Source organism: Orbicella franksi, chromosome 1 (assembly GCF_964199315.1).
Source record: "Orbicella franksi chromosome 1, jaOrbFran1.1, whole genome shotgun sequence".
Lineage (NCBI taxonomy): Eukaryota > Metazoa > Cnidaria > Anthozoa > Scleractinia > Merulinidae > Orbicella > Orbicella franksi.
In genome coordinates, this window is record NC_138145.1 from 42,649,371 (window position 1) to 42,662,341 (window position 12,971).

Sequence of the window (12,971 nt, forward strand, 5' to 3'; positions counted from 1 at the left end):
ATTGAGAACTGCTGCATCAGAAATACAAGCAATGTATTTACAATGATACACATGCATGTCCAGAGTGTTTACCGTTATTTTTGTCGTAATATTCACACCGTTTCTCGCTTGCTTGGCCCTAATGATCTACCTCTTGGTTTTAAGTTTTAGAAGTTCAAGTTTCACTCTTTTGTAATAATTCTATTTTCAAGCAGTTTGATATTGAATGGTTTCAATAAATGTGTACATATGTAAGCTGGTTAATAAAAATGTTGACGAACTTGCTAATGTTTCGGTTTTGTTTTAGTTGGTTCCCAGGGGCGTTTGGGAGACAAGTAAATAACATCCTTTATTCTTTTAAGGGAATAGTTTTTTAGGTTAATAATTGTGAGGAAGTAAGGGATGAGTCTACTTTTAAGTTTTGTATCGTAACGGGAACTTTGAAAAAATAATTTTGGTAAGAGTAGAATTTACAAATAGGGAGCAAGAAAGAAACTAAACATGTGTCTTCCCCTCAGAGAACCCTACGACTGTGTATTAATAATCTCCGTGCAAATAAATAGTACTCAGCAGCAATATTACTTTGTACAGTTGCAATGATGCCTGACTGGTTGTACTAACTCAATAAAGGTGAAGGTAAATAAATTTTTTGATCACGTATGGTTTTTTTGTGTGTCAGCTTCATTAGAAAGCCAAAGAAAGAATGATTTCGAATAAATAACCTCTGTCCTGTTGCTTCAAGAAATTGTAGGATAATTTAAACGGTACGGGGGTCGTTGTGTGCTAGTCTGGCGTGGCACATGTATGGAACTGACGTAGTTTGTAACCGTTATTTCGAGAAATTCAAAGGAATAAAACAACCCAGACTGTTTAGTTTATCAAAAGATCGTCATTTTGGGTGTTGCCTCGATAAAGCAAGTAAGAAAAGTTAGGAGGAAAACAGCAATAGAAATCGCGCAGTTTCCTAGACTGCGACACTAATTAGCCAAACGTTTCGTGACCTTCCTCGCGTGACGATTTCCAGACGTGCGATCACGTGACGCAAATTAGCATTTTAATGTCTCCAGGGCGCGTTTGAAATGTAAAGCAAAGCATCGCAAGATGGTCGCCCATTCCGAGGTCCTTTTATCCAGATGTGCTCAGTTTCGAGACGAAGGTCAATTCATCGATGTTCGTTTAAAAGTGCGTGAAGACATCTTTCCGGCTCATCGCATTGTACTCGCTGCGAATAGCGATTATTTCCACGCCATGTTTACTGATGGAATGAAGGAGTCCAACCAGGAAGTCATCGAACTGAAGGATGAAAGTATTTCCTCCGCTGCCGTAAAGATTGTAATGGACTCCATCTACACTGGAGATCTTCGTGTCAACGAGGAAAACGTGTTTGAAGTTCTTGCCGCAGCTGATCATCTTCAAGTCACAACTGTTGTTCAACAATGTTGTGATTTCTTGAAGAGGGAATTTATTCAGCTCCGACTTGATCTTCACAACTACCGTTTGCTTTCCACAGTGGCCGATAGACACGGTCTCAGAGATCTGCAAGAGGCAGCGGAGAAGAAGATGGCTTCGATGTACGTGGATGTCTGTGAAAGCGAAGAATTCCTTTTGTAATGTTGGTGCTGATCGATTATTGAGCCTCCTAAGTCGAGATGATCTCAGTGCGCCTTCGGAGACGTTCGTCTTCAAATCAGTGATGCAGTGGATTAAACACAAGAAGGAAGAGAGGATGGCAGTTGCAGCCAAAGTTATCGGAGCTGTTCGTCTGGGGCTGGTGGATATCAGGGTTTTGATTGAAGAACTGGACACAGACGAAATGCAAAGAGATCCAGAGATTCACATGTAATTCCATGAAGCGTTAGTCTTTAATTTCATGCCTTCTCGTAATCCCAAGTTTGCTGAGGAGAAAACAAAAACGCGAGAAACTAGCCCGGTAAGAATGTTTTTGGACTTCACTTTGCGATGCCACCGAACGAAGCCTATGACACAGAAAGTTAGTCGAATGGTCGTATTAAGTATGTTTGCCCGACATTTGAATTTGACATAATTTCATATTTTACGTGGCAGTAATCACTTGATTTTATCACGCAATCCCAGGCCCCGGAATTTGTTATAGACTACGTAGGAGAGTAGTCCCTCTTTCACTTAGTCCGTCGCGCGTGACGCGAAAAAAGACTGCGAGAAAAAAAAAAAAAAAAAAAACAGAAAGCCGCGCGAAATCGCAGGGGCGAGGAGCCCCAAGGATATCGCGCGGGCATTTTTCTCTCGCGGTTTTCTTTAGCGTCACGGACGACAGATGAAGCGAAAGAGGGACTACTCGAAGTCTAAATTTGTTAGGGTAGGACCATTTTAATTTGGGGGAGGGAGGACGAGGGGGTGTCGGCTAGTATTTTTTAGCTAGTAAATTTTTTTCAGCTTCGGGTCGTGCAAGATTTCTTTATTTTCTTCTTCGTTGCTCGTTTTCCGACTGTTACTTGGTTTTCTTTCTGGGGAAATCTTTTCGGTAATTGCGCGGCCCCCCCTCCTCATCTCGAGAATGTAATGGTGTATATTTGGCTTATCACGCAAGATTTTTGTTCTGCATTTTTTGCCTTGACTCAGATGTCTTCGCCTAGGCCATTGGCATTTCTTTATATTATTGAAATTTCTTTTTCCTTTACTGTCATTTCAGGTTCTTCTTGCAGTTCCACCCCAGGCTCAAATGGTGTATTTTAATGTTGAAGCAAAAACGTGGAAACCTTTAGCGTCCACAACACCATCAATTGAGGCAGCGGTATGTTTCTGTGCAGCGTCTACTGGTAATAACTTGTATGTTGCTGGATTGTACAGGGGCAATTACATTTTCCGTTATGATACAGAAGGTAATTTGTGGGAGAAGCAGCCACACTCGTGCGATGAAATCAAAAATTTATGTATTGTAGACGATTACATGTATGCAATTAGTTCTGATTGTAATCGGTTTCCTCAAAGGTATAGCTTTGCTAAATGTCACTGGCAAACGTTTGCCAAAGTAGGTATTACGAATAGTCATCCTAACCAGTTTTACAATAGTGGAGCGACAGTACTTAACTCAAAGGTGTATGTCCTCTATGGATCTAAATTGTATTCGGGTAGCTGGCGAATGCAGAATGCAGTGCTACACTGCTTTGATCCGGTAAAAAACGAATGGGAAAGAAAAGCAAAAACCTGTAAACCTCACTTCGGATCCTGTCTTTTTGTAGTATACAGTAGACTTTATGTAGCAGGGGGTTGTAACTCTATTGCCCCAAATGGTACCCTACAGGGTAACCCCGCACTTGTAGAAGTTTATGATGAGGAAAAAAACTCTTGGTCTGTTGTTGAACAGACCCACATTCCCCCAAACAAGCCTAATGCCCTGGAAATAGAAAGGAAAGTTTACTTTATAATAAACAGTTTTCCAGTTGACAGTGGCATCAGAATTCCACCAGGAGAGCTGTATCCTGTTCATTTGGGTGAGTGGGAAAATTTAGCAAAAATTGCCTCAACTGCTGTTCTGTGTTATCTGCCAGTAAAGAGAGAGAATTTGAAAGCAGAGTGAGAATGGTTGTTTCCTCACTTAAAATATCAAATGTTCACATCAAAACATGGTAAAATTTTCTTGTAGTTAAGTTGCCCATGTATCAATACATACATTGCTGCATGAAGGAAAAAGATTGCGAGCAAAGCAGAGAAGGAATGAGGCGAGCAAAAACGTAAAGGTCAGGTAGGAGATGAAAGGAAAGGAAGACTAGTTCCCTCCCTTGTCTCGATCTTTGATCCAAGCTTATGAATCTCCTTCCTTGCTTAGCACTGGTTTTCTTGATTTAATCGTTTAGTAGTTAATATTGAAAGGCTGAATTAAATTTGTACAAATTTAGGGCGGTTTTCAATTGGGTGTCGTGAAACCAAAACCAAAGGAATCACTCTGTTCAGTCACAAAGAGCACAGAGAAGGAATCAACCAATCAATACTCGAAGAAAATACGTGTAGCTGACGCAAAAGGCGGGAAAGCATGTGTGAGCGAGTCACGATCAATTTGGGTTTTCTTCTGATTGGATACTGAGAAAGTGGCACAAGTTTTGTTTTTTAAGCCCATAGTGCATGTAGCGTAGTAAATCAATTACTCTTTGACACTCAAGTGAAAACCACTGTAGTTTTTAAACTCGCAATGACAGACTTTCAAATGTACCGCCAGTCTGCCGTTTAAATTAGTTTTAAAAGTCGCTTTAGAACCGTGTTTAGAAGTCTGTGTGAAATACAGAAAATAAGACGCATTCGTTACACAATTATTGTATCAAGGTTGTAAGCCTTTCTGCTACAGACATTGCAGGTTGTTATGAGTTATTAGCTTTGTAGCTTGGGCACTATGCGTGTGTATGTAACATCGTTTTTGAGAACTGAATAACAGAACTTTACTCAACTTCTAGCGCTAATTTTTTATCACGTTAGTAAATTATACCAGTGGTCTAGAATTGACAGTTATTCTAAACTAAAAGACATTGCCTGTTTTAAACGTCTTGTGAAACTATAGACTAAAGTTAGTTTAATAAACATCTTTTTGAACGTTTGGCAGGCCAATGTGTATATCATTTCAATTTGCCTCCCCTACATTACGATGAAATCTTCGGCTTTGCTCTTCAAATTTAAGTTTACCAAACTCAGCTGATATAACAAGCTGTACCTTACACTATCGCAGTAAATTGATGCTTTCCATTTTTGTTGAGAAACTTATTCACAACCTTTTAGACAAAGAGAAATGTACTTAAGGTGATTCCCTAGTAAAAGAACCCCCCATAGATTTCCGATGAAACTTGGTATGCTGTTGATACAGGACAAGGAGAAAACGTAATAAAAAGAGGAGGTCACCGTGCTTGTTTTTACGCCACAATACTGACAAATGCGGTTATCTAGGTGACTTTTGGCAATCTCCGTGCGCAACAAATAAGTTCGATTATTTTTCAATGCAGCGTGTTATATCACACAGAGTTTGACTTTCTTTGATTGTTTATTCATCTACGTCCCAGAAAAAATGCCTTCAAATACCCTCCAGTTTTTTATCCTTTAAAGGAAACATAATTTGGACATGCGCTGTTGGGCCCGTTACGTCTCCCTCGGTAGTATTTATTTCATTTGCCAAAAGCAAGTAGCCATAGATTTCTGCTACTTTTTTCTCAGTTATTGAGGATATTGTTCTCACTGAATTTGTGAAATAAAAAGTGGGGGTCACCGTGCTCGTTTAAAAGAAAAGGAGCATTTATTTCGGTATCGAGCTTAGTTTAAGGGAAATCTCTTACGTTTTGTACGCGCACGCGATCATCTGCGTGCGCTAATGACGCTAAAATCGTGCGCAGTAGGGATGCGCAATGCAATGCTAAGGAATCACCTTAAGCACAACTAGTGTCAGTGACCTTACGCAAACATGGCGGGAGCAGCAGCGGAAACAAAACCATCTCAAGTCGAGCCTCCTCTGTAACCATTTCTCACAAGCGACTAAAATTGCGGCGGCATCTTTGCGGCTTCGAAGTGTTTGTGAAGGCGAGTTAGATAAAGTTTTGAACGAGCAGTAGATTTATACTAAAACAGTTAGATTATTCGCTCTTGATTTCTCTGCGTGATAGAAATCTCGAGCTCATTTGTTTCTAATTGTGTTAACACTTCCAAAGCTTGGTAGGACTCGAAAGTACTATCTCTCCTTCTCTCAAAGTTTGTATAACCTTGGTGTCAACGCGGAAAACGTTCTCTGTTTCTTTAAAAATACTAAAGGCATCTGTTGTTTCAAGGCGAGAGAAATTAAAAGCACAAGGTACATTCTTCATTTGTCAGAGCTTCACAAGGAAATTTGAGTTCACAGTTCGGTCAAACCCCTGTATCTAATATCTCTTTTCAATTATTGCAGGATTTGTGGGTTATATGTATAATAACCCACAAAACCACCTACTCCCGGTATGCGCTCATTAGAAAGATCGTCAATTGTGTACATGTGCGTGGCTTCGATAAGGAGCACTCGCGAAGACTATTTGAAGAAACATGCACTAGGAATCGCGCAGGCCCTGGTACTAAGACGGGAGGCTGTCAGCAAATAGTTTCATGACCTTGTTCGCGTGATGTTTTTAGGCAGACTCGGTAATCACGCGATGATCTGTCAGATTTGCATTTGAAACAGGACGAGCAGAACATCGCAAGATGGTCGCCCATTGCGAGATTCTTTTATCCAAGTGTGCTGAGTTTCGAGACGAAGGTCAATTCATCGACGTTCGTTCAAAAGTGTGTGAAGACATCTTTCCAGCTCATCGCATTGTACTCGCTGCGAATAGCGATTATTTCCACGCCATGTTTACTGATGGAATGAAAGATGTCGAACCAGGAAATCATCGAACTGAAACTTAAGATGAAAGCATTTCATCAGATGCTTTAAAGATTGTAATGGACTCCATCTACACTGGAGATCTTCTTGTCAACGAGGAAAACGTGTTTTAAGTTCTTGCCGCAGCAGATCATCTTCAAGTTACAACCGTGAGGGAATTTATTCAGCTCTGACTTGACCTTCACAACTACTGTCTGCTTTCCACAGTGGCCGATAGACACGGTCTCAGAGATCTGCAAGAGGCAGCGGAGAAGAAGATGGCTTCGATGTACGTGGATGTCTGTGAAAGCGAAGAATTCCTTTTTAATGTTGGTGGAGACTAATTACTTAGCCTTCTCAGTCGAGATGACCTCAGTGCACCTTCGGAGACGTTCGTCTTCAAATCAGTGATTCAGTGGATTAAACGCAAGAAGGAAGAGAGGATGGCAGTTGCAGCCAAAGTTATCGGAGCTGTTCGTCTGGGGCTGGTGGACATCAAGGTTGTGATTGAAGAACTGAATACAGAGACAATGTTGCAAGTTCCAGAAATTCACGTGCATTTGCATGAAGCATTGCTGTATTATTGTATGCCGTCAAGAGGCTCTAATTTTGCAGAAGGAAAGGCGAAGTTACGTTCAACAGGCACAGTGAGATTGATTTTATGATTAAGACTGATGTTAAGAAAGCGAATGGAATAATTGTTTTAGTAATTATATACAATACTCAAGCTTAATTATTGTCGCAAGAGTTAGAACACCATTACATTTCTTAATAGAAACTAGTTTTTTGGCATGTTGACGTTGAAATTCCAGTTTGACCTATACTATGCCATTGTACGATACCGCTGCTTTCCCGGCTAATTCAGTCCTGTCTTATCTTGGCTACAGTTCATTTGACATGGAAAGATATGACCCGCTATTTAAGTCAATATGAAGATTTGAAATATATAACATCACAAGTTAACATTAAGTACCTTGTCAAGTCAAGTGTACCGAGAAATTATTTGTTTACCGATCCCGAGCCTAATGAAGACCAAACAATGAATTGTGTTGAAATGAAACTAAAGGAAGTACTGTACTAAAAGACAAAAGGAAATTAGAGAGAATGAAAATGATATTCAAAGATAATTGACTGTCATTTCAAAAACGTTGCTTAATCGTCTCCAATGTTTATTAAGCTGGTTTTAAAGCTTTGCCCTGCTGGAGTCAGCATGTCTTCTCCAAACTTAAGGTTTCGAGAAGACATGCTGTAAAGGCTTTTAAACCTTTGCCCTGCTGCACAATTTAAAAATTGTGCTGAAGGAATTTTTACGTGTATAAAACAGTATAAATAAAGTTATCAATGAATGAATGAAGGAATGAATGAAGGAATCAATCAATCAATCAATCAATCAATCAATCAATCAATCCATTAGTAAGGTAGTATGAAGATTTTTTATTGAATTCCTCCCACACTAGCTTTTTTTGCTTGATTTTGAATGATTTCAAGCGATTTACTGTATAAAACACGTCACCACAAACAAAATGGTAAGGTACCCATATATGATAAAGCCTCGGCTACTGGCTCTTGGCAGAGGTTCGTGTATGCAATCAAAGCTAGAAATGCAATAACTCGAGTTTTCTAATACAGTTTATCAGTTAGCACCTGAGTGGCCAATTATTTCTCTGATGGTCCGTTGCCAACTCTATTCTTGTTGCAGGTGCTTGTTGCTGTTCTACCTAATGCCCAAATGCAGTATTTTGACGTTGAAACCAAAATATGGACATCGTTGGCGCCTGTGACACCTCAAAATAACTTAACGTGCTGCTGTTATGCAGAGTCTGCAGGTATTTTGTTTGCTGGTGGAAAAGACCCTGATGGTGACTGTATTTATCAATATCACATGGAAAAGAATTTGTGGGAAAGGCAGCCACATAACTTAGGAACTGTCGAAAAGATGTGTACTTTAGATGACTTCGTGTATGCAATCATGCATTGTAACCAGCTCCCTCAAAAGTATAGCTTTTCTAAACGTCAGTGGCAAACGTTCGCTAAGGTAGGCATTACAACTGATTGCAACAATGATTTTCACAACTCTGGGATGGCAGTACTTGGGGGAAAGGTGTATGTCCTTCATGGAGAGATAATAAGATCAAATCGCAATATGTATGTCCAAACTGCAGTGCTTCATTGTTTTGATCCATTAAAGAATGAATGGGCATGGAAAGCAGCAACCTGCCAGTTTCACTATGGATCTTGTCTTCTTGTGGTAAAGAGTAAACTCTATGTTGTAGGGGGTAATGTATCTATCGACAGTTATGGTAATCTAGGTGGTATTCTTTCACCTGTAGAAGTTTATGATGAGGAAAAGAACACTTGGTCTGTTGTGGAACAAAAACATCTTCCCCCAAACAATCTTGGTGCAGTGGAAATAGAAGGGAGGGTTTATTTTATCGTCAACAAATTTCCAGTTGACAGTGGAATCAGAATCCCACCAGGAGAGCTGTATCCTGTTCATTTAGGTGAGTGGGAAAATTTAGCAAAAATTGCCCCAAATGCAGTTCTGTGCTATCTGCCAGTAAAGCGGGAAAATTTGAAGACAGAGTGAAGTTAACTACAAGTTGCAGTTAGTAAAATTGAATCCCCCCCCCCCCTCACTAGCATTTTATCATATATATTACTGTCAGTAACAACAATATACCAAAGCCATAAGGTATACACATATAGTGCTCACATAACTTTTTCCTGTGTAGCATGAGTATAACTTAATGTTTCTAGGGTTTCGTGGGATGAAGTAAGTTACCATCACCTGGAATTACGTGAGAAAGCAAGAATTGTATAAAACGTATAAGCTGCCTTTACCGCCATTCTTATCTACAGTCTTTCTTTTTTGATGGTAACAAAAAATCAATAGTAGATTTTATAAAGAATTTGTGTCCCATCAAGGTTGAAATTTTAGAAATAGTATTTTTTAAATCCTACAGTCGCTTTGTAGAGTAAAATGTTTGTCACTATATATTAAGAGTGCTTTCTTCTGTACAATGATCAAGGGTGTCATCGCTATGCTTGAGTGTCGCAATCCAATTTAGCATTTCCCAGTGCTAAAGAAACGACAAAGTGCCGTAACTTCAGTGATGAAGAGAATTGTTCTCATAAAAAATCTAGAACTGCGTTTAATCTTTCGTTGATTTCGAGGAAATGCAAGTTAATGAATAGAGGTGACACATGCCCCAGGGGCAGCCGTATAGAAGTATTAGGTTGTTTAATGAAAGCTCTTTCGCCGATTCCAATAGCTTTGACTCTAGCTCCGTAATGATAACAGACCTGTTGTTTAGCCTGGAAGCTACGCAGTTTATTCTTTCATTACGAATAGTGTAATATTAATGACTGTTTATTCTGAACTGTTGATCATTTTTGTATGCATGTAAAATAAATTTGAGAAATAAAGTGTGCGAAACTGCAGCCATTATTTCGTCCCCATGTCCCATCTATGTTACGTACTGTGTGGACGGCATAACATTTTAAACGGAATTGTCAGTATCATATATGATTTACTTTCCTTTCAAAACAATCTATAACTCACAAACCAGAGCCACAAAAACGAGTAACTTTTATTAACATCAATAACGTAGAGAATAATTAAGGATCTATTGCTACAAAATATAAAATGGAGACTGTACGTTAGTTTGGCGACTTGGCAGTAACTTAAAGAAGTCAAAGTTGGCCTTTATTTGTTCCTTGCCAAGAGACACAAATGGCGGCTGTACAAATACCCTTCGTTACAAAGCTGCAAACAGAACTTCGAGAAACTTATTATACGATTTTAAAGTATAAGAATGAAACAATATTTGTGCTAAGTTTTGTTTTCGTAGGATTGTTTTTACGCCCCCGCTGTTTTCGTAAAGAAGCGTTAAATTCTGAGCATTTTAAGCCGCGAAAACCGCCATTATATGCAAAGTTCCAACTTTCTTAAATTTTGGCCGTAAAATAAATCGTTGGAACTTTAAACTATTTTTCCATGAATAAGTTAACCCAAAGGTATGTTTTGGCGAAATAAAAGAAAAATCGATTTTTCGTGACTGTCTTCCGATTCTCGACACTCAGAAAATCACTCTTAAATTTTTTTTTTTCTGTTTAATGGTCAAGGGTTGTATAGCTATGCTTAAGTCTAGTAATCAAATTTAGCATTTGTTAGCTAGTGCCTTAGATACTAATAAACTGCAGTAATTTGATAAATAGAATTGTAATCTTAAAAATCTAGAACTGTCTTTCATTTTTTTTGGATTTTCAGAGAATATTAGTTTGTGAACAGAGATGACAAATACCCCAGGGGCAGCCGAGCATTAGGAAGTTAGACTAGGTGATTTCGGCGTCAGGAAAATCGTCCGTACTAGTAACTGAACGTGGATATGTGAATTTGACTGACAGTTTACAATATACAGATATAGCTTTGCTCTTTCATTGGGAATAGTGTTTCCACTTAACTGCAGTTGATTATTCTTGTAACAGCAAATGTATAGAATAAATTATATAAAATGAAGAAAACTGCAATCATCATTTCTTTCACAAGTCCTTTCTGTCTCACGTATTGTGTACACGGCAATACATTTTCGAAAATGGTCCGTAAAATGAATTGACTTACATTCTTTTCAAAATAACCTTTAATTCACAAGTTACAGCGACAAAAACAAGAGACCAGCATTAACACCAGACCATTTCACGTTAAAAGCAGGGCGTCACTAAAATTACGATTTACGCGATAAGTCAACGTAATCTCGCATTTTGATTGGTTCTTACTTATGATCGATTGGAGGACAGACGTATAGATGACGTCATTACCATTTGCTTTTGTTTCTTTATTATATAAAACAGATAGGACCCATTATTTAAACGAAGTTTAGACAACCTTTATGAAAGTCATCGTCCAAGCCATGTTTAAACCATGAGTACCGATTATTTAAACATTGTTATTCCATAACAGTGTTTAGACAGTGTCTAAACACCGACTAAGGAACAAAAGTGAGTTAGACCTGATCAAAGGTAGGTTTAAACGCTATTTCACGATATTTTCATGGTCAGCCATTTTGAAATGGAGGGACCTCTGCGCTACAGACAGTTAAGAAACTACGCCAATCGACGTAATATACATGTTCGAACAATTTGGCACCCGGCCTAGGAATAGATAAAACCCATTAGAGGAATACGGCCACGAAGACTTTCGATTGCGGAGGGGCGGGGGGGGGGGGCGTAAGGGGGGTCCGAAAACCGCAAAACCGCGCAAAAAAACGTAAAAAACCGCAATACCGCATGGAAATTTACCAAAATACCGAAACCGTAGTTACAAATGTGCTACGGTGCCGCCATCGTTACTTCTAGTTCGCCATCCATTAGAAATACGACCTTATTTAGTTTGATAAAAGTGTAGGTTAATGTTAATCAACGTATGATCATCGCACTCATAAAATAACACTGTAATATTATAACTGATCTTATCATTGTGCACTCTGACGAGTATCGACGACTTCCATGACTCCGTACTGAAAAGATTAATAATTGACACACGTCCGTGGCACTGACTTCGTTATGCTGCTGTGGAACTAATATAAGTGCGCTCGCGCCAGCACGAATACTGCTGAGACCCAATTGAAAAACATCGATGTTTACGACTTCAGCACTGGAAACCACTCGAATGTTTTACACAACGCAAGCTTTCATCGAGTTTTTTTCGGTGAAAATTCGTCAAGATGATAGTTTTCAAGTTCAAATATCCCGAATACGAACTCGGAACCCATTTTATGTCGCAACTCGACTGAATCAACCTTAAATTTCATTTAAAATATTTCCAAGAAGAATTTTGAATAACCCGAAGACAACGTAGTCAGCCCCATGAAGTGTTCAGTAAAGCAAACGATTGTTGAAGCGTTATAACTCTCCCGAAGGGAGTTCTTGCTCCCAGAAGAAACGTCGCTGAGCTTCCAATCTCCTCTTCTTGCTCGGCAGACATTGTCCCGCACTAGGCCACGGCAAATACTGTAGGAAATCTGAGCGAAAGATTCCCAGCGCGGAAAGTGAACAAGTCGACGTATCATTGGATAAAATGGTTAATCATGCCAATTATTAACTGGAAAAAGCGGAAATTACAAACAGCAAAGCTTGCTTACGCAACAGTGGTCCCTTGCAAAACATAAACAAGAGATCAAAAGTCATCGGAAGCGTCAGGATCCGAATAATAACTGTCATGACTGGAAAGCGCAGACGGCTGCAGACTCTTTTTTACCGATTACCGCGATCCAAAATTTATGAAAACCGCAAACCGCTTAGTCTTATAAAACCACAATATCGCAGTTTAAAATAGAGATTTCCGTAAAACCGCACCAAAAACAACACAAAACCGCATCACCGCAAACCCTTACGTCCCCCTCATTGCGTTTTCGCCTTAGAGAGGACTCGGTACGTCAGTGATCTCGTAAAATTTTTGGATAAAGATCTTCAACAACAACAAACAAGGACAGGTGTGCCGCTTACACCAATGCAGCAAGTGCTAATTGCTTTAAGCTTCTATGCGACAGGAACTTTCCAGAGGGTTACTGGCGATTCTAGCAAACAATCTCTAGAAGCGATTGAAAATTACTGTATTTTCGACTATCCTCCTGTTTCGTGACTTTTTCCGCTA

General features: G+C 39.3%; 2 pseudogenes across 1 annotated transcript; both read left to right on the top strand.

Annotated features, from left to right (window-relative positions):
- Window positions 1-1,038: 1,038 nt before the first annotated feature.
- LOC145484692 (kelch-like protein 26) lies at window positions 1,039-3,922 on the top strand (annotated as a pseudogene).
- Window positions 3,923-5,161: 1,239 nt separating this feature from the next.
- On the top strand, window positions 5,162-8,940 carry LOC145462964 (kelch-like protein 23; annotated as a pseudogene). The gene is made up of 2 exons (XR_014041273.1): window positions 5,162-6,966; window positions 8,019-8,940. The product of XR_014041273.1 is annotated as a kelch-like protein 23 (transcript).
- Window positions 8,941-12,971: the final 4,031 nt, after the last annotated feature.